We start from the raw sequence: 20,916 nt of genomic DNA, 5'->3' as shown, positions 1-20,916 counted from the left end.
TAATTATGCAAAACAACTTACCTTGTGAAAACCACAGAATATTAAAATCCCCTCCCACCAGCAGCTTGGTCATCCCTTCTGCCTAACCACTCTCACATGCAGCCAAGGCATTCCCTTTGTCTGCCACCTCCCGCCTGTGGCTTGGTCATTCCTTCCCCCCTGTTCCCAGCTGCCTCCTCAGTTACCCCAGTACTATCTGTGTTACACCCCAAACTGCAGCTCTCTTGCCTCAAAGAAAGACCTAATTTTCACTCTATTGGCTGTTTCCTCTTGGATTCAGGTTGACATGATTTATTTTTGATGATGCCTAAATTCTCATATAGAATATTTAAGTATGAATGGTGACACACCTGTGGGTCCTGGCTTCAACACACCCTTTTGTGTTTTCCACTCATTAATCCTTTAGGTTCACAGATTTCTGAAATTCTTCTTGCTAATAGATAGTGGGAGGGTACTTGCTGTTAAGGTCCAAATGTCTAAGTTTTATTATAAACTTAGAATTTTTTTGTTGTTGTGTTGTTATTGAGTCATTTCATTTTGTTCAACTTTCTGTGACTCATTTGGGATTTTCTTGTTTGCTATTATATTGGAGTGGCTTGTCATTTCCTTCTCCAGTTCATATATTCTGTTTGGACCTAGTTGTTTGCAAGTTGCTTTCTCCATTAGATTGTGAGATTACCAATACCAGTGACTATCTTTTGCTTCTCTTTTAATCCTGAAATTTTAGCTCAGTGTCTAGCATATAGTTAGTACTTGATAAACGCTTATTGACTAACTGAAGTATGGTAAAATGACATTTAAATTTCAGGTTATAGCAACAGATTTAAACGAAGATTAAGAATCATTAGATCAATCAAAAAATAAAAAAAAACAATAAGCATGTGGTTTAAAGCAGATTTCTGAAACTCAAATCCTCCTACAACATATTTACAGCCCCATGTCCCCCACCTGCACAATTCTATAGCTACTCATATTCAGTAGGATGCAAAAGAATTCCCAGCAGGATAACATGAACTTCTCAGTACACCATCCTCTGGTTTTCCAAGTGATGTGATTTTTCTTCATTCTAGATTCTTTTCTGATATATCCAGAAGTTTATTTTCCCTCCTCCTAACTTGCTTTCATACTACCATTATTCTAGACTCTTGACTATTCTAACTCAAGGATGACCAGATATCTGCTTTCATTTCTGTTGCAAGACATTTTTATAGCTTTTTTCCTTTTTTTAAATTAATTTATCACTGCATGTCTGTATTCTATCCCTGGTAATTTACTGTTTGTTTCCATCACAAACCTACTATACCTCCCTTGCATTAAGAATGTCCAGATTTATTCAAATATTTGTCAAATCACGTTTTTAAAAGTTTGGCAAGGATTAGTGAGGACTCTCTTCACAGCCTCCTTCACATGCTTGTTCCTCAGGCTATAGATCGTAAGATTAAACACGAGGATCACTAGTGTATAAAACACTGAAGTCACTTTATCAGTATCTAATGAATGGTTTGACTGGGGCTAGAGGTATAAGAAAAGGAGTGTCCCATAGAAAACAGTGACAGCCATCATGAGGGAAGCACAAGTGGAGAAGGCTTTCTGTCTCCCTTCTGCTGAACGTATCCTCAGGGTAGCCAAGATGATGTGGAAGTAGGACACCAGGATAATTTTCATGGAAAAATAAAGGATGGCAGCTGTAGAGATAAAGACTATTGTCTCTGCTATATGAGTACTAGAATAAGATATAGCTAACAAAGGTACATTATCACAATAAAAATGATTAATGAAATTGGAAGAACAGTAGGACAATTAAAAAACACAAGCAATGACTGTCGCTGCTGTTGAGAAGCTATAAATGTATGTAAGGACAAGTAGGATGCAAATCTTCTGTGACAACATAATAGTGTATAATAGATGATTACAAATAGTCACAAGCGCTCGTAGGCTATGGTAGCCAATATGAAAGTCTCGGCAATAATGAAGACTAAGAAGCTTCCAAGTTGAGTCGCACATCCGTAGTAGGAAATGGTTTTCTTCTCTACTAATAAATTGATCAACATCTAGGGAGTAATGACAGTGGAACTGTCAAGGTTAATGATAGCCAAGCATCTAAGGAAAAAATACATGGGAGTTGGAATTTGAGAAGCTATACTAGTGAATGTGATGATTCCCACAATTCCAGTCACTGTCACTCCATAGATTGCTAAGAAGATGAAAAAGAGGAGAACTTGAAGCTCTGGATAATCTGACACTCCAGTGAGAATGAAAGTAGTTACATAGGAGAGATTTCCTGGAGTCGTTTTTGATTGGTGTCAACTGCTATGGGAAAAAATGGGGAAAAAGGTTTAGAAGGGAAGTATGATTCTTTTAGATCTTGTATCTCAAATAAATCACTATATACTGGGATCAAAGTTTATTGTTGAAGATGATGTTTTGTTTTGTTTTTGGTCTTTGGAGAAACTTGTCTTAGATTTGGAGATATATTTTAAAATCCCTCTGGAATCCAAGTCTCTAAAACAAAGGTAGAGATCTCTTTTTTTCCCATTTTACATGATTTTTTTTTCTTCTTCTCAAAGAAGGTCACTTTAACCAAGTTTGAGATAAGCAGGAAGCATTTTATGGAATATTATCAATTATTTTAACAAGCACTGATTAAGTAGGGAATGGGAGAAAAATAATCACAAATTCCATAAACCATTATGTGTCACCATCTGTGGGACACTGTAAGACTTTGTCCAAATCCACTTGACTCATCCAAGCATCCCAGAAAATGTAAGCCTTTGGTCATCAGAACATTAGAAACAGGCTCCTAGGAACCTCTAATGTCTACACAAGACCTACAAAAACATTCTTATAATATCGTATACTCCTGGATGGATATTTAACTTCTGGGGAAGCTTAAGTTGACCTATTTCTCCAGTTTAAATAATTTATATCCATCTGCTTGGCACAAACATCATGACTGTTTTCACCTATGAATGGTTCAATGCTTTGTCTGCACTGTTCATTGTTTCCAAGCACATAATCAGTCCTCTAGCATCAATTATTTCGAATCTAACTATATTCAGCTTTCATTTTCTTGATTAAATTTTAAGGATGTAATTCTGTCTCATTCAGATCGTATTTTATCTGTCCCCCCTTCTCAAGACTGCCTGCACATATATCGCATTAGTAGTACTCAAAGAATGCGATACCATGGGGTCAACACACCGGGAAAAATGTAATTGAGAGTCAAAATTATTCCCCTTAACTATCAAATATATCTTTCTTTAACCCAACGCAACTCGTTAGATTCCCTAGGCCAAAGAAGTTTTTCTTTGGTCAATTTTTAGTTGGGTCAGATGCTTGGTGACCCCATATGGGATTTGCTTGGCAAAGACACTGGAGTGATTTGCCATTGTCTTCTCCAGTTCATTTTACAAATGAGGAAACTTAGGCAAAGAGAGTTAAGTGACTTTTTCAGGTTGACACAGAAAATAAGGATTAGGGCAGATTTGAATTCAGGGAGATGAGTCTTCCTGACTTCTGGCTGGACAGTGTCATCAAGCTGCTCCTAGGGTACAGTACTGTACCATTAGTTCAGGTAGTCAAGAATTCCTAATTCCTTCTTTCCCTTCCTTCTGATGTCATTTGAAAAACACAATGATAGAAACAGATTCAGTGTCAGAAAGTCCTGTTATGACTGGTTATCAAGCTAGGACAGAGCTCAAAATTCACCTCTAATCCCTCTTTTCCTCCTCTGGTTATCTGTGTGATCCAGCTGGAGTTGATTACTCTCTCAATATCCGAGACAGTTTTCTAAGAGTTTGAAGAAATATTGTAGATATGTTGAAGGAAATCCGTAGAGTTGAAAAAAGAAGTTCAAGATGAAAACAATAAAAGTTCAACAGCTATTTTTTTTTTTATCTCAAGCTCATAACTTGTATTCTAGAAGAGGGATTTGAAGAGTCTTCTGTCCTTTGGCTCATCAAGGCAACATGGAGACAGAAATAGCATCGCAAACGTCAGAGTGATGAATGTCTATGCAACATAATGCTAACTTGATTAGCATCTTAATTGTTACTTTGGTTTTGATCAAAATGTTTTGTTCAGGTTTAAAAAAATGTCAGAAACCACAACAATGGAGTAATACAACCAGCCTGTTGAGGAGAAAAACTGTACACTGAGCTTGTGTGAACCACCCTCATGAACTTTGTTAGGGTTTTGGCTTGCTCCTGAAGCATCTGGAGCCCTCCGATTAGTAATAAATTACATGTTGCCAGCCTTCTATGTTTGAGAAAAAAATCTTCAATATACCAAGCCTTCCCCAAGGGAACAAAGGAATACTAGTGACTCATTACTGAGGCCTCTTTACATATCATCCTGCTCTCCAAGTGAATATACAAAAAAGTATGGGAATGACAGTTATTATTGGTACATTTTATTCTGATGGAATATTATCAGGTTTGATTTTTAACACACAGGAAAAAATCTGACCCAATAGGCCACTGTTAGCTTTCTTAAACCCTATTCTAGCTGGTCTCATCCTACATATTTTTCATTTATTCCCACTACTACTGTCACTTCCCCTTTTTTCTTGGATTGCACTTTACCATTTCTCTCTTTGAACATTACCATCATTTAATAAATTAATATTTGTCACTTAAGAATCTTTGAGATATTTACTTACTCTCAAAGTTATGTCTCATTTTCCATGGTCACATGAATCAAGTAGTATAACTTATGTGTCAGTTGTCAACAACAAAGTATACAAAGGACAAATGAGTAAATATCAGGATAGTGAAAGCCTTAGAATTTAAGGGAAATTAGGCAAGTGACAAGAGCTACTGCTCAGATCTATGATTCTTCTTCCAGCTCACTTGAAGTAGTAGTTCTCCTCTGTCCCAATCAGTAACATCTTTCTGGGCATTTTCTCTCAATACTTTTGCTAAGCTACAATTCATGAAAATATTATCTTTCCTTTTGGAGAAGGAAATGGCAAATCACTCCAGTCTCTTTGCCAAGAAAACCCCAACTGGAATCACGAAGAGTTGGACATGACTAAAATGACCGAACAACAGCAACAACGATCTTTGCTTTGACATCTGTATTAATATATTGTTGGTGCAAGAATGGTTTCTCTCTGGGGAATGGGCCTACAAGAGGGAGAGGAGAGAGAGTATAAAATTAGCTTCTAATTAATATACATTTTTTCTTAAAGACAAAAATGTTTCAAAGGATAAAAGAACAAACTGGGCTTTGTTAATATCTTGTCAGCTTAAATAATTCAGAGGAAGTAGAATTAAGATGGCAGAGTAGAAGCCATGACCTGTTTCAGCTCCCCACTCACAACCCTCAAAATACCTGTTAAAAAGAAACGCTGAACAAATTCTAGAGCAGCAGAAGACACAAAATGATAGAGAGAAATAGATTTCCAGGCCAAGATAATCCAAAGGGCCAATAGGAGGGGATCTATTGTAACAGGCCCAGTGTGCACAGAGCTGGCATAGTCGGGACTACTGGAGCAGGCTTCAGGGCACTGAATCACCGTGCAAGGGTTTCCAGAGTCCTCAACTCACAAATGCCAAAGACAAATTAAAAGATCAGTGGAATAGTTCTGTCAGCTGCTTGAGAGAAGAACTTGGTCACACTCTAGCCCCAACTACAGGGTGGAGTCACCTAATGCTGCAGTTGAACTTTCTAGAACTTTCTGCCTACAGACCTTGGAGGAATTAAGAGACTTAGCTGGGTCTCAGACTTGAATGGCAGCCCTGGGGCAAAGATGAGTGCTGGTTTGATGGAGTTGGTGGGGCTATGGAGAGGGAATCTTACTCACAGCCCAGGGAGGAGTAAACACTTCTCCTTTCATCATACCACTTTAGAGGAACACAAAATTTACAGGTTCCTGGCAGCTCTGAAAGCAGCTGCACAAAGTCCCTAAAACTTGGGCTAGTACAGCCTCCACTTAGCAAGGAGTTCAAAGGTCAAGCAATTGGCTGGGAAAATAAAACTATAGAAAGTTACTTTCATGGTGAAAAGGTATTTTCTTGTGATGAGGAAGATCAAAGTGCACAACTAGAGGAAGACAGCAAGGACAAGCCTCCTATATCCAAAATCTCCAAGAAAAATATAAAATTTGCTCAGGCCATGGAAGAACTCAAAAAAGATTTTGAAAATCAAGTAAGAGAAGTGAGGAAAAATTGGGAAGAGAAAGGGGAGCAATGCAAGGAAATCAAGAAAAATGAATAGCTTGCTGAAGGAGACCCCCCCAAAATAGTGAAAAAAATAACACCTTTAAAAACAGACTAACCCAAATGGAAAAACAGGTCCAAAAACAATGAGGAGCATAAAGCCTTAAAAAGCAGAATTGACCAAACGGAAAAGAAAGTCCAAAAGCTCACCGAAGAAAATAATTCCTTCAAAACTAGAATGGAGCAAAGGGAAGCCAATGACTCATGAGAAATCAAGAAATTATAAAACAAAGCCAAAAGAATAAAAAATAGAAGACAACGTGAAATATATCACTATAAAAACAACTGGCCTGGAAAATAGATCCAGGAGACATCATTTAAAAATTATTGGTCTACCTGAAAACCATGATCAACAAAGAGCTTAGACATCATCTTTTAAGAAATTATCAAGAAAAACTGTCCTGACACTCTAGAACCAGAAGGTAAAATCGAAATGGAAAGAATTCAGGAAACACCTGCTGAAAGAGATGCCAAAAAGAAAACTTATCGGAATACTGTAGCCAAATTCCAGAGTTCACAGAGTTCAAGGAGGAAAGTATTACAAGCAACTAGAAAGAAACAATTGTGGAAATATAATCAGGATAACCCAGGATGTAGCAGCTTCGATAACAAGGGATCGAAGGGCTTGGAATATGATACTCTAGAGGTCAAAGGAGCTAGAATTAAAACCAAGAATCACCAATCTAACAAAACTGAGTATAATATTTCTTGGGAAAAATAGAATTTCAATGAAATAGAGGATTTCCAAGCTCTCTTGTTGAAAAGACCAGAAATGAGTAGAACCTTCAAATACAAGAATCAAGAGAAACATGAAAAGGTAAACAGGAAAGAGAAGCCATAAGGGAGTCGTTAATGTTGAAGTTTTTACATTTCTATGTGGAAATGTGGTATTTGTAACTCAACTGACCTTTCCCAGAACTAGGGTAGTTAGAGGGATATATGTATGCATGTATTTGTGTAAGAGTATATTATATATGTGTAGGCAAATGTATAAGTATGTATTTGTGTATTTGTGTATGTGTGTATCTATGTATACACACATATATTTATACAAAAACATATATATGCATATATATTTATACATACATATATACACAAATATTTGTGTACTTATATATGTATGTGTGTGTGTGCATGTGTGTGTGTAGACAGAGGGCACAGGGTGATGTGAATTTGAAGAGGAAATACTTAAAAAATAAAATTTACTATTGAGTGGAATGTACTAGGAGTAAGAGAAAGGTAAAATGTAGCAAATCATCTCACAGAAAAGAGACAAGAAAGAACTTTTAAATTGGAGGGGAAAAGGAGAAGTGAGAAGAAACAAGTGAACCTTACTCTCATTGGATTTAGCTTACAAAATAACACACATTCAATTCGGTATGGAAATCTATCTTACCCTACAGGAAGGCAGAGGGGAAAGGAAGATAGGAGAGGGAGGATCATAGTAGGGGTGGCAGATTGGGACAAAGTAATCAGAATTAATCACTATTGTGGGGGTAAAGGTCAAAGGATAGAATGGAATAAATAGAGGGCAGGTCAAGTTTGAGGGAAATATGGGAAGCTTTTACAACCTGACTGCTATGAAATTGATTTGCATGTTTACATGTATGATCTATATCTGTTTCCTTGCTTTCTCGATGATGGCAGGTGGGGAGGAATGAGGGAATGGAACTGAAAGCTTTAGAAATGAATGCTAAAATTATTTTTGAACTCAACTGGGAAATAAGTTGTACAGGCAAGGTAGTGTAGAAATCTATCTGGCCCTACAGGAAATTAGAGGGGAAGGGGATGGGAGAAGGGGGGGGTTGATATGTGGGAGGTAAGATTTGGGAAAGAAGTGGTTTGGGTGTATGCTGTCTTGGAGTGAGGGGAGGGAAGAGGAGATGGGGAGAAAATTTGAAATTCACAATCTTGTGGAAGTGAATGCTGAAAAGTGAAAATAAATGAATAACTCTCAAAAAAATGAATAAATGATGGCAAATACGAAAGTGACAATGAGGAGAGGGAGACATTCCAGGAAAGTAGAAAAAGTGTTAACAAAAGTGAGAATAAATGAAGAATTTTCAAGATTAGCACACAGGGGAACTGGACAAAAAATGGAAAATTTTTAAAAACAAAATGTACGTGATTCAAGTCTACAGTCTTACACAAAATAGTTTTTGCATGTACTTTCTGCATTATAAAATTTACGATTTGAATTGTTCTAAAGTTCATAATAAAAAGAAAAGATACACTATGGTATATTATATAAATACATATGTTTATATGAATTGTGAACCGTTTTGATCCCCACACTCACCTGAGAAAGGCATAAAACCTGGATTAGTGTAACAGAAAGCAAAGTACAAGATTTTGCTGCTGTTTTAGATTGAGTTTTAGCCAATTAAATGCCTTTGATTGAGTCTTCCCTTTGATTGAATCAATCAAATATCTTTTATTGGAAACAGAATTTTATATATATGTGTGTGTGTGTGTGTGCATGTACATATGTACGTATGTATGTGTATATACATGTGTATATATGTATATTGTATTGATTGGAGAGAGAAGAAAGTCACAAATAGAGCTGAGAAAAAAGAGAGAGAAGAGAAAGTGAGTGGGCTAGGGGAACTTGCATGCGGGGAGGCCTAACAGAAAGAATGTTTGTGATGTCAACACTCTATGGATCTGTGTTAATTCCTCAGATATAAGCCCTATCTGTTTATCTTTCTTGATTTTTCAAGCAGGAGCCTGTAACTTTCCACATGGAAGACAGAACAAAAACATTTATGCAGACACTGGAAAACCAAATCCATCATAGTAACAAAAATCTATACATGATAATGATGCAGAGAACAAGACCAGCCCCAAGCCTTCTCCCTTCTAGGCTTCCCACAAACCAGCTTCATTTAACAAAATCACAAGCAAGCTCTTTCACTCACGCTATTCTGAAGCCTGCATTCCTCCTAGCTCTGACTGATCTCTCACTAATTTTCTCTCAGCTCTGCTCTAGGTCTTGCGCTTGCTGTTCCACCCCTTTCTGTTCCACTCATTCAGTAAACTCCTCCCACCACAGGCTCTATGTGACCCAGGCAGACACATGGATCTATTAATGAATATGAAAGATCTCCCCAGTTAAGTTACCATTACAGAGACCTGTCTATTAGTCTGTGTTGATTTCTCAGACAGAAGTATTGTTTGTGGATGTGTGTTAATTTCTCAGAGAGAAGCCCTGTCTGTTAATCTTCATGAGTAAATTGAGATGATAGTGCTGGTAATGTGCATAATTGTCATTATAGTCCTGTTAAACTTTGTTTTCCTAGAAACAGAAGCTGCAGGAAGGAGCCCTTGGAGTCTGCTGCCAGGCAAAAGGAGGAAGAGTTTGGAGTGGAAGAGTCTCTGTGAACTGAGACAAGGAGCAGAAGCACAGAGCTGCCTGCGTGTAAACCCAGGCAAGACCTAGGAGCAGTCAGCCCATGGAGGAGGAGCTGTGGAGTTTGAAAATCAGCCTTGAGTCAAGAGGAGAGAGAACTTTACTTGGATACTGTGTTTTGATTAAGGAGATTGTGCTTACAGTGATCTAGGGATGTAGGGTGTGGCATTTTCTGCTACACCTTAAGGTTTCATCTGCTAGGGAAGACCCTTACCTGGGACCCTCTGACTTTGGGCATGCAAAGATATATGCTATGCGCCACATGACAACCTGAGTGTTATGAAACACATATATGTGTTAGATGATATGTTTTGCTTAAGGATGTTGCTATGAATGTTATGCTTTACTTTATTGAACAAAGTTTAGTTTATTGCTGAATAAATATTTTATTATACTGTGCAATTACACCACCAAAATCATTCACATCAGCAGTCCTAAGGTGTGCTACTGTGCGCGACTGGCTTTACAATTAGCCAATCAGGGGAAAGACATGAAGACATATCCCACTCAGAGCTTAACCCACCATAATGCTTTGTATTCTCTGGTGAAACAGACAGGATTTAGCTTTTCTCTCTGAGTAAACCCAAAATGTACCACAAACTGTACATTCCTATGTCAGCAACTACAAGGTCAGATGAAGCTAATCAGGACCATTCTTCTGTTCATGACTGTCCAGGGCAGGATGCCTAAAACTGGGCACTATCTTAAATAATGAGACTTTTCTTATCTTAGTATCTTACGGATACATGTTATTCTCTCTCTCTCTCTCTCTCTCTCTCTCTCTCTCTCTCTCTCTCTCTCTCTCTCTCTCTCTCTCTCTGTTTCTCTCTCTCTCTCCATCCAACTAGCTAGCTATCAGATAACTGGACAGATAGATATCTATGTCTATACACACACACATATAGAGACAGAAAGACAGGTAAATATTCATGTCAATAATAGAAGAAATACAGGCATCCTGGATCTACAATTTCAATTAAATCCTTAATATTCTCTTATTCTATCACATTTGCAATCTGCCCAATTAAAAAATTCCTTTCTTGTATTATGGGTAACACAAATGGAGACTATAATTTTGGCTGACACAGGAATCCTGAGTAAGAGAGGGAAAGGTGAGAGGGAATTACTCTGAAGTTATAAGGTTCCCTTTGTCTATATGTCCTTTGGCTCATTTTTTTTCACAGTGACTCTCCCATGTTTATCTTTATATGAATATTCTGCCAGCTTTAGGAGAAATAAACATGCACATACCATCTAATTCCGTTTTTCTTTCTTAGAATAAACTCAGTAATGGTCAACAGGATGTACATATTTTATTTTAAAATATTTTACATGGATACGTATTGTATATAACTTATACGTATGTGTGATCTGTAAATGCAATGTACACATATGCATATATTTGTATATAGGTACAAACATGCATACATACAAACATGCATGCATATATCTTTGTTCTTTTTAACTCAGTTAGACCCAAAGGTTAAGGAAAATGATATATTATATATTATTATTATATATTATATTATAATATATATATATTCATAGTATATTTATATGTGAGAAACATGCTCATTCTAAAAAAGACAGCATTTATTGTGAAGTTAGGAGACGTTTTATTCATTTTTACATTCATTACCCTGAATGAATAGGTAGTTTCTAATGGAGTTCATTTGTTCAGAAGAATGCAAATCGTTTTATGGCCTGTTTCCAATTCACATTTCCTACCTGCTTCCCATTGACTGGGTAGTTCAGTGTTCGTAACTTCTCTGAAAAACTGGTAAGCCCCACCCTCATATGGATCTATCCTCTTGCTTATATTTCTTACTCTCTTTATACTTTTACTTAGTAAAAGAACAGCAAATCATAAATTCTTTTAAAGGAATCCCCCTTAATTGATAAGAGATCAAACCCAGCATGTTGTAAGTTTAAGTTAAGTTTTAATTAATGCAGGAAGCGAAATGAAATTCTCCTCTGGCTTTTGAAGGTGTGGATTTTATCTCAGGTAGAAGGAAGGAGTTGTTTGCCTTTAGATATGTTGATAAACAGGCACCCACATCCTTGTAGAGTGAGTGAAGTGTAATAAATATTCCCAATACTCACTTTCTAATCTGTTTTCCTGCCATCCTCAGCAAATTCAGGACCTCTGGTATATTACATATTTTCTTGTAGAAAAAGCAGTTCAGTTCATCTCTTACATATATTACATACAATTTAAATAAAGCCCCATCTTGGTGTGAAAAGTGTTCTTGCTCTACAAAGAAGAATACTCATTGTGAAGCCAGGGAAGCTTATTTTATTTTACATTTATTTTACATTCCTTGTGAATTGGTAACTCCCTAAAGGAATATATTTGCTCAGACAAATGCAAGGCTATTTATTTCTTGTTTCTGATTCACATTCCCCTTCCCTCTACTCTCCATTGGCTAGATGGAAACTCCTGACCCATCCACTTCATGTTTTCCTCCTTTATATGTTCCCTCTTCCTCATCATGTAGCGTACATGCATTTAAATTATCTTTCTAAGCTCTAGGGGTATGTTGTATAATATCAAACAGCTCCTTAAGCATATGTACAAGCTTCGGACCTTTTACTTAATCAGAAGCCTGGTTCTGCTACGTCATACCTCCAATTAGAGTCAGTCACTTCTGACTCACATCTTGTTATCACTCCTGCAAAGTTGGGAGTAGTTCCTGATCCTGTGGAAATAGAGTTGCTTCTTTTGTTTCTCACATCGGCAAAATATCCAGTCTTTTCTACTCCTTGCCAATTAACATTGTCAAAGTTGAATCATCATCGTTAGTGCCTATGCCTCATGTTCAGTACAGTAGAATGTCAGAAAACTTAGAGCTTAAAGTGATCTTGTAGATGCTGAATGGTACACTAGAAAGAGCACTGGATTTGGAGAGGGGTAGTCTACATTCTGGCCCTGTAATCTGCACCTAGGTGAACTTGGACAAGTCTCCTCTACTTCGCTGTCCTCAATTTCCTCACCTATAAAAATAAGAGGGGATGAAGTGCTTAGTTGCCGTGGATTCCTCTAGATATATTGTCTTACCAATCATATTTGTAGACCTCTCTCTAGACATTAACAGTGAACATTGAGAGAATAATCTAATCTTCATATCATTAGAAACATACTCACTCTAAACAAAGAATAATAGTTGTGAAATCAGGAAGGCTTTTATTAATTTCTATGTTCATTCCCTTCTGAATGAATGGTAGTTCCTAACTGACTGGTACACTTGCTTCAGACAAATGCAATGTTTATATGGCTTGCTTTCAATTCGACTTTCCCTCCTCCCTTCCATTGGCTAGGCATTTCAGGGTTTTACCACTCACTTGGATCACACTTCTCATTTTCTTTACAGAATGATATGATATGAATTCTTTTAAAGGAATTCCCTTAATTGATAAAGAGGCGAAACCCAGAATATTTTAGGCCCCTTCACCATTTACATAACAAGAGTAATGAAATTCTTCTCCAGTCTTTGAATTTGTGGATTTTATCTAAAGAGTTGTTGTCCCTTAGATATGTTTTTTTCACTGTTTATCCAATTTATTTCTAAACCACACGATCTATGAAAAATGATTGCTACAAAGGATCCATGAAATGCCTTCTATTAGCATTTACTCCCATTCTCAAAGAATGAAGTTTCACACACATTTAGTAAATTCTCACATTTCAGAATCATTCCAAATGAAAACTAGTTTTTGCTCCCAAATTCTGTACCTATACTAAAACATACTACAATTTTTTTAAAAAATTGGTCTTCATTTTTTGGATAGATTTACTTCAGTGTTCTAGCTATATATTATTTTCAAGGATAACACATTTTACAGTTCAAATATTGACATTTACTGATGCAGTCATACCACAGAACAAAAAGCTGTGTAAAATATTTCCCTTGTGTGGTCTTTTGTACATAACAAGTATAACTGAGTTCAAGATAATTTTTCCCACCCCATACACATTATGAAGGTTTCAATTTCCACAATTTCAATAGAATGTAGAAGAAATCACATGTAATATACATAAAATGACATTATATTGCTTTTGAAAAAACATTAGAAAAGGTAGTTCAGCTTCAATTTCTTTTCTTTCTTTTCTTTTTTTTTTTTGCATGACCCAGAGATTTAAAAATGCAATGAAAATCTAACTTGCATGATATTGTTGGTGACTGGGGAAAAAATTCGAACTGTGAAAATTTATTATGCAAATGAACATATCAAATGTTGGTACAATTATCAAAATGAAAGCAGTTAATATTTTAGTTCTAAAATTACACACTTGTTTGTACAAAGCACATAAAAAATTCATCTTGCTAACTCAACTGTTGATTGTGAGGTCTTCAGAAAAGATTTATCATTTGGCTTGTAAGGATATTGAAGAGCTTCAAAAAAACATCAAAAGAAATTTTGTATCTTTATTAGAATGATGTTATGCTTAGTACACCAATTTTGGTATTCAGATTTGTTTTTTGTCAGAAATGACACTACATAACTGCAATACTGGTCCAACAATCTTGTCTTTATTGTTAAAGCAAGAAACAAAATGAGAGTATTCAGAAAGTACTAGCAGACATCAGTTAATCCAAGATACTAGCTTTAATTCCAAAAAGCACTTGCAAAGACAATCAGACTTTTTTTGAATGGTTGAAATTTTTAATAAGTAGAATAACATGAGTGTATAAGCAAGTGTCATGAGACTTTTGTTTCAAATGTGCCTTACAGTTGTTCTCTCTTTTTCTCAAATACGACAGTTTTTTACCTTTTTTCCTCAAAGGATAAAAAAGTATGAAATATAAACAAGCTCTTGCATTGTACACACTTGGAAGTATACAATTCAAGCGTTCTAGAGCTATCTACATACCGTTAAATTCCATTAAATCTTGGAGAATCCATTAGTATACAAAATATCCAGTTACAGAAAGAACTAAAACCCATTTCTTTTTGTTACACACATATTCAAATATTGTCTAAAGTAGAACACTTTTAATCATTTTGGCTTTCTTCTACATTCATAAGTTGATAAACTTATTAAAATATTCCTTTTGAATTATGTTTGTTCTTTTCCTTGTCAAGTCAGTTTGCTATCTTAATATCAGCCATACAGACAAAACAGGTAATCAGAAAGATGAGCTCTCCCCCAACTCCCTAACTGCTATAACTATGAAGTCAGTTTTAAGACATGACCCCAAACACTGGGTTGTGGAGGCAAATACTGGGCCCAATGTCTTCGTAATCCTTTTTGGTATGGCATACTTGGTAGAACTCAGGTGTGGAATCCAGCATTGATCCCCTAAACCAATACTACATATCGCTGCATGTGGTGTGTAATGACTTGCACATCAATAGGCTTGGACTTCAGTCTACCACCACTTAATTCTTCACTTAGTTTCAGCCTTGCATCAACAGTTGTTCTCAAATTCCCTTGGAGTCTAAGTCCAAAATCCCTGAACATGGTTGAACTCCCAGAGAGGACAATATTCTTGTAGAAAGGACGTCTGGTATCGATGGGACAATTCTGATTTACTTCATCTACTACCTCTGAGATAGGTTGTGTGAAGTCTGGATTAGCAAACTCTGGGTGAAAGAAGATTTCTGGAACCAGGAACCGCTCATAACCAAAGTCAATGGAAAATTCTTCTTTTGAGATTGCACTGATTCCAGAATACTGTTTAATCCACTTTGACCCATCCGTATCAGACTTGCTAAATTCTTTGACTAAATCTAGGCAGACATAACTATAACGTTCCTTTACTACCTTAGTTGTTTTCAGGAACTGTTCAAGAGGAATTCCTACCTCTCATTCTCTCAATAACTGCTGAATAAAATATGTTATATCTCTTCCTGAAATTGGCATATGCTTGATACAGCTTCCAATATCATACCCTTCAGCCACTGGAATGACACGAGTGACACCATCTCCACTGTCTATAACTGTACCAGTCAGTGTCCACTCTCCTACTTGTCTTGATGTCCAAGATGCACCTAAAGCAAGGGCAGCCTGTACGGCTATGTATAGGCCTGGAACATTAAAGGATTCAAACATAATTTCAGCTGTATATTCCCTGTTTTCTGGTGTATTTAGAGGAGTTTCAGTCAAAAGAATATAATGATCTTCATGTTCTGCCCTTAGGTATTTAAAGACCACTTGTTCCATAAATCTCTCCATCAAGTCCCAATCTTCAACTATACCATGGCAGATTGGCCACTTTGTTGCAGAAGTCGGCTTTTCTATTGCTTCATCCCCAATAAAGAAATCTAAATCATCAACACCCTTCATCACCCTCCTTTGTGCTTGATCTCTTACTTTTTCAGATTCCTTGATAGCAGTACATGAGGGAATGATAAACTGTGGTTCCGTATTTCCAGCGTATCCAAGTTTTGTACACCCGGTGCCACAGTCCACCACACAGGCAGGCAGCCGTCCCTTCATCTTCCGCCTCCTCCTCCTCTTGCTGCAGCTGCCGCCGCCGTCGGGTCCATGCTGGATGCGAGAAGGACGGGGAGCTGGCGACGAGGGCTATCTAACCATCCACAGTCAGTTTGGTCTCGCGCTCCTGGGAGGCAGAGAGGAAGCTACTTTAGACATGTTAATAAGCAGGCACCCACTTCCTTGTGGATTTCTAATATATAATTCATCTGCTCCCCAGTCTTCCCAACAAATACAAGATTTCTAGTGCATTTCATATTCTCTTGTGGAAACAGAAGTTCTGTTCATTTCTTACAATATTAACATTAAAGCTGGATCAGAATGCTCCTTTCTTACTCCAGGATTGCTACAGAACTGTTACTGAGTCTGATGTAGGAGAAATCTGATTCCAATCCCAGCTATGAAACTTCTTGCTAGTATAACTTCCATTACATCATTTAAGTCATCTTGAAGTCACTCTCCTTCTTTGCAATATGAGGGAGACATATTTCATGACATTAAAGTCCCTTTCAGCTCCAATTTTATGATATGATCATGTCAGTGGATAGAGCCATGGCCATGGAGTAAGGAAGTTCTGAGTTCACATTCAACCTCTGACATTTTCTAGCTGTGTGACTTTGGGCAAGTGATTTAAGGTGCATATGCTTCAATTTCCTCATCTGTAAAATATAGATAGTAATAGCACCTATCTCCCAGGGTCGGTACTAGGACAAAATGAGATTGTGGGAAATAAAGGAAGGCGTTCTGTTTTCACAGGGTAAAAACTTCCAGTTTTGTTGTTTGGTGACAGTTAATCTGAGTTGTGGCCTAGCATGGTCAGGAAAAAAAAGTCGGAACCTTACAAAAGACAGCACGGAGTTAAGTGTACACAAAGGTTTTTAGTCCCTAAGGTTCCTAAATAAGTAAGATAGGCAAGATAGGAAACTCTGGTGGTCATGACCAATCAGAAAATGCTTACTGGCTTTCAGAAAAACCCAAGAAAAAGATAAGGCTTGGTCCAGCTCAAATCAACTGGGAACAATGACAGGGAGACCTAAAATTCCAACTTCCCTTGCTTAATGAACCTCATACATATAAATGGACACACCTCATATAAAATTATCCCTCCATTTGCTGATCATGGGTCTTATGTTGAAACATGTTTGGGAAGAGGGAGGACACCGAGAAGAGATGTATAATGGGAGTATCAAAGAATTTGTGACCCGACAGAGAACAGACCAATCCATCCTCTGATGGGAGGATCTGCCCTGAACTAACGTTATAAGAATGCCCTTGCTTCTGTATCCAGCATTCCCTCCTCCTGAAGAAAGCTGGAGTCCACTTTGACCAAAGGCGTCCAGTTCCTCTGAACTCTGCTGTGATAAATTTTCCTTGATACCTTTTAGTGTCAAGCATGTTTCTAACAGAGAGCACATTTGTAAAGTGTTTTTGAGCCTTAAAGTAGTATACAAACAATAGGTAGCTAGAGTGGAAAAGGATGCAAGTGTAGTTCAGTCTACTCATTTTACACCCGAGAAGAATGAAATCTAGTAAGTGACTTGTCCAAAGTCATAAAGCTGGCATTATCACTCCCAGATTTGGAGTATTTTGTAAATCTTCTAAAACCCCCCTCCCAGATTCCCAAGCTTTCTCCGGGGACTTTCATTAGTTTTACAAACCAACTTATCTTTTGAAATCATAGAAATTTCCAATCTCCTCCCACCTATAGCTTGGTCAACGGCTCTGTCTTAGTACCCTAGGTAAACGCTGTTCCCAGCTGCCTCCTTAGGTGCCTTAGGTGGAGCCCTAAGCTGCAGCTCACTTTCCTCAGTTAAAGACCTCAGTTTTGTTAGAGTGGCTGTTTTCTCCTGAATTAAGGTGTGCATGATTTATTTTTGATGATGTGCAAATGCTCACATAGAAAATTTAATTATGAAGGTTCACACGCCAATGGTTCCTGACTCCAACACACTCCTTTGCACCTTATTCTCATTAATCCACAAAATCCTACTTTGCTTGCTATTATAGTTCACAGATTTCTAAAATTCTTACTATATAGAAAGATTGATAATGTATAGAAGATGGATACTTGCTCATAAAGTCCAAAAGTGTAAACCAGGAATTTTTGTTGTTGTTGCTGAGTCATTTCAGTTGTGTTCAATTTTCCATGAACGATTTGAGATTTTCTTGGCAAAGGTATTGGAGAGCTTTGCCATTTTATTCTCCAGCTCATTTTCTAAAGGAGGAAACTGAGGCAAATAGGGTTAAGTGACTTACACAGGGTCATACAAGTAGTAAATATTTAAGACTGAATTTGAGCTCATGTTCTCTTAACTCCAGGACAAGGGTTTTATCCACTGTGCCACCTAGCTACCCCATAAGCTTGGAATATATATAATCTAATATGTTCCAAAATAGTAATGCATTTTTGTAAGCTATTCAAACTTCTCATATCAATATTAATGATCAAGATATTTCTTATAGTGAAGATTTTAGACAAGTTAGTACCTAGATATATCTCAGAGATTCTTAACCTTTTTTCATGGCTCCATTTTTCAATCTGCTGAATCCTTTGGAGCTTTTCACACAAAAAAAATAGGAAAATAAAATGTGTAGTATTACAAAAGAACCAAAAGTTAGTGCAGATAAAAATGTAATTTTCTTGTTTAAGCTCATGGATCACTTGGGATTCCAAATTAAGAAACCATGTTTCAGCTTAATATATATTTTTCTCTAAATGTTTCTTCTGAATTCAATTTAATCCAATCCAGTTCAGATTATTTCAATTCAATGAACATCTAACAAGATTCTAGTTTATTCAATACAGTATGATGGCAATAGTGATATAATAAACCTCCCTTCTTTCAAAGCACCGTGGATGCATAATTTGGAAAAATGACCTAAATTAATAAAACTAAAGCATCTTATGATAATTCTGTCTGAGTAACAATAGATCAAGTTCGGGTAAAAGAACAGGGCCAAATAGACCCTTAGTTCTTTTCTGGAGAAAGTTGGTGTATAAAGTAGAAGTAAATTAAATCTTTGAGTTAAAATGAGATCTCTGCATGTGAAATCTAGCCTGTGACATTTCCTAATGGTGTGCACACTAATGGTGATGACAGACACATACCTGTTGGGGTCCCCTAGACCATTTACAGGAACCCCTAACCCCGACCCAAGGCTCTTGTCCAGCAAGAGGCCTTGATCTCGTGAGTAATGAAATGGGGCGGGAGACAAAGATGGTGAAGACCTCGTTTTATTCATCTAAATCACATGCATTTATAGTTTTACCTACGTACATTCCTAAGTACATTCCTAAGCCCTACGTAGAACCTATCACCTATCACCTTTTACATTGAACCTATCACCTATCACCTTTTACATTGAACCTATCACCTATCACCTTTCCTTATATGGGTGTCTTCTCCACTGGACATCCGGAGCCAGGACAAAGAACTGCCACTTTGCAAACAAGGACGAGACCCTTCCTCCTGAATTCATCTAGTTCCACCCCTACTGACAAGCCCCTAGGTTATCTAGGCAGGCTCTCAGTGGGGCGTCCTGAAAATGGATAGGGGTCGGCTCTAACTAGTCCCGTTACAATTCCCCCTTTTTGTTTTGGTGCAGTTGTTCTTTCATAGCCAACACGGTATGTTTAGTGGAGAAGAGGGAATTATGGATTGTTAACAATATCCATTTTAATGATATTGGTGTAATAGCAACTAGTATAAGCAATGTTAGTACTCCTGATCCTAATGAAATTAGCCAAGTTTTTAGTGAGTGCCAGGGATCAGCATGTTGGAAAAAATCTAAGATATTTTGAGCAGTTTTATGTGGAAGTAGGTCTTCATGGGAAGCCTGATTGATATTTTCTGCCAATTGAATCAATTGTTGGAGCTCTAAGGTCATATTATCACTGATTACACCTTGTAATTGAGCCCGAATCTTTTTCCATGCCATTTCAGTTGCATCATATTGTTTTGGAGTAAGACAAAAAGTATTGTACCTATAATCACATTGCAACTTTGATTGTAATTCTAGATACGCAACTTCATGTCCCAAGAACAGTACTGCTTTCTGTAAAGCACGAATAGCATTGTAAAATTCCTTATCCATTTGAGCCTGACATTGAAATCCTTCTGAGATCATGAGATCATGAAGAGCATTTGCTTCCTGGACACTATTCTGTGTGTTAGAAACAGACACTGCGAGAGCAGTAGAACTAACAATTAGTTCAACTAATAAGGTTATACCTAACACTGCACATGAGATACATCTTTTGAATCGCATATCCTTTGATCTAATACTGACATAATATTGTCAGCCGGAGTGTGATACCATCCTTGTGTTTTCACTACTGTGAGTGCATACTTTGGCCTAGCAATGATGTAAAGCCTTCCTTTATCAAATTGTGGCCCCATGCATTCATGTACCGAACAATTCGGACAAGTTAAATTGAATATCCCTGTCATATTCATATGTGGCACGAGTGTAGACTGACTTGCACGATCCCACATAAAGGCATGAGATGATCCTAAACACACTCGCGCTGTAAGACTAATATGGTTTGTAATTATTTTACCGTTTGGTCTTACGATAATAAATGGTCCTACAAAACTTTGTACTGTCTGTCCCCCAATAGCAGCAATCACCCGTTCAATCCCTGCTATATCAGAACCCTTGTTAGTAACATATCTAGGACTAGGATATCCTGAGACATAGCGATCTGGCCTAAAATGCGATAGGTGTGACATGAGGTAAGACTCTCCTTACAATGCTTTAAGAATAACACAGTCTGTTGACATTGATGTGACTGACAATCTTCAAATGATACAAAACCTGAATAATTATGATAAATGGTGACA

The 20,916-nt window shown here is 37.2% G+C and overlaps 3 pseudogenes; 1 reads left to right on the top strand and 2 right to left on the bottom strand.

The window, feature by feature from the left end:
- The window catches only part of LOC140516776 (probable E3 ubiquitin-protein ligase TRIML1), a 237,614-nt pseudogene that overhangs the window by 163,567 nt on the left and 53,131 nt on the right, over nucleotides 1-20,916 (top strand).
- Nucleotides 1,345-14,519, bottom strand: LOC140516669 (olfactory receptor 8J2-like; annotated as a pseudogene).
- Nucleotides 14,208-16,151, bottom strand: LOC140516534 (actin-related protein 3 pseudogene; annotated as a pseudogene).

Source organism: Notamacropus eugenii, chromosome Y (genome assembly GCF_028372415.1).
Source record: "Notamacropus eugenii isolate mMacEug1 chromosome Y, mMacEug1.pri_v2, whole genome shotgun sequence".
Lineage (NCBI taxonomy): Eukaryota > Metazoa > Chordata > Mammalia > Diprotodontia > Macropodidae > Notamacropus > Notamacropus eugenii.
Note: the sequence above shows the minus strand (reverse complement) of the source record. Positions and strands in the feature narration are given on the sequence as shown.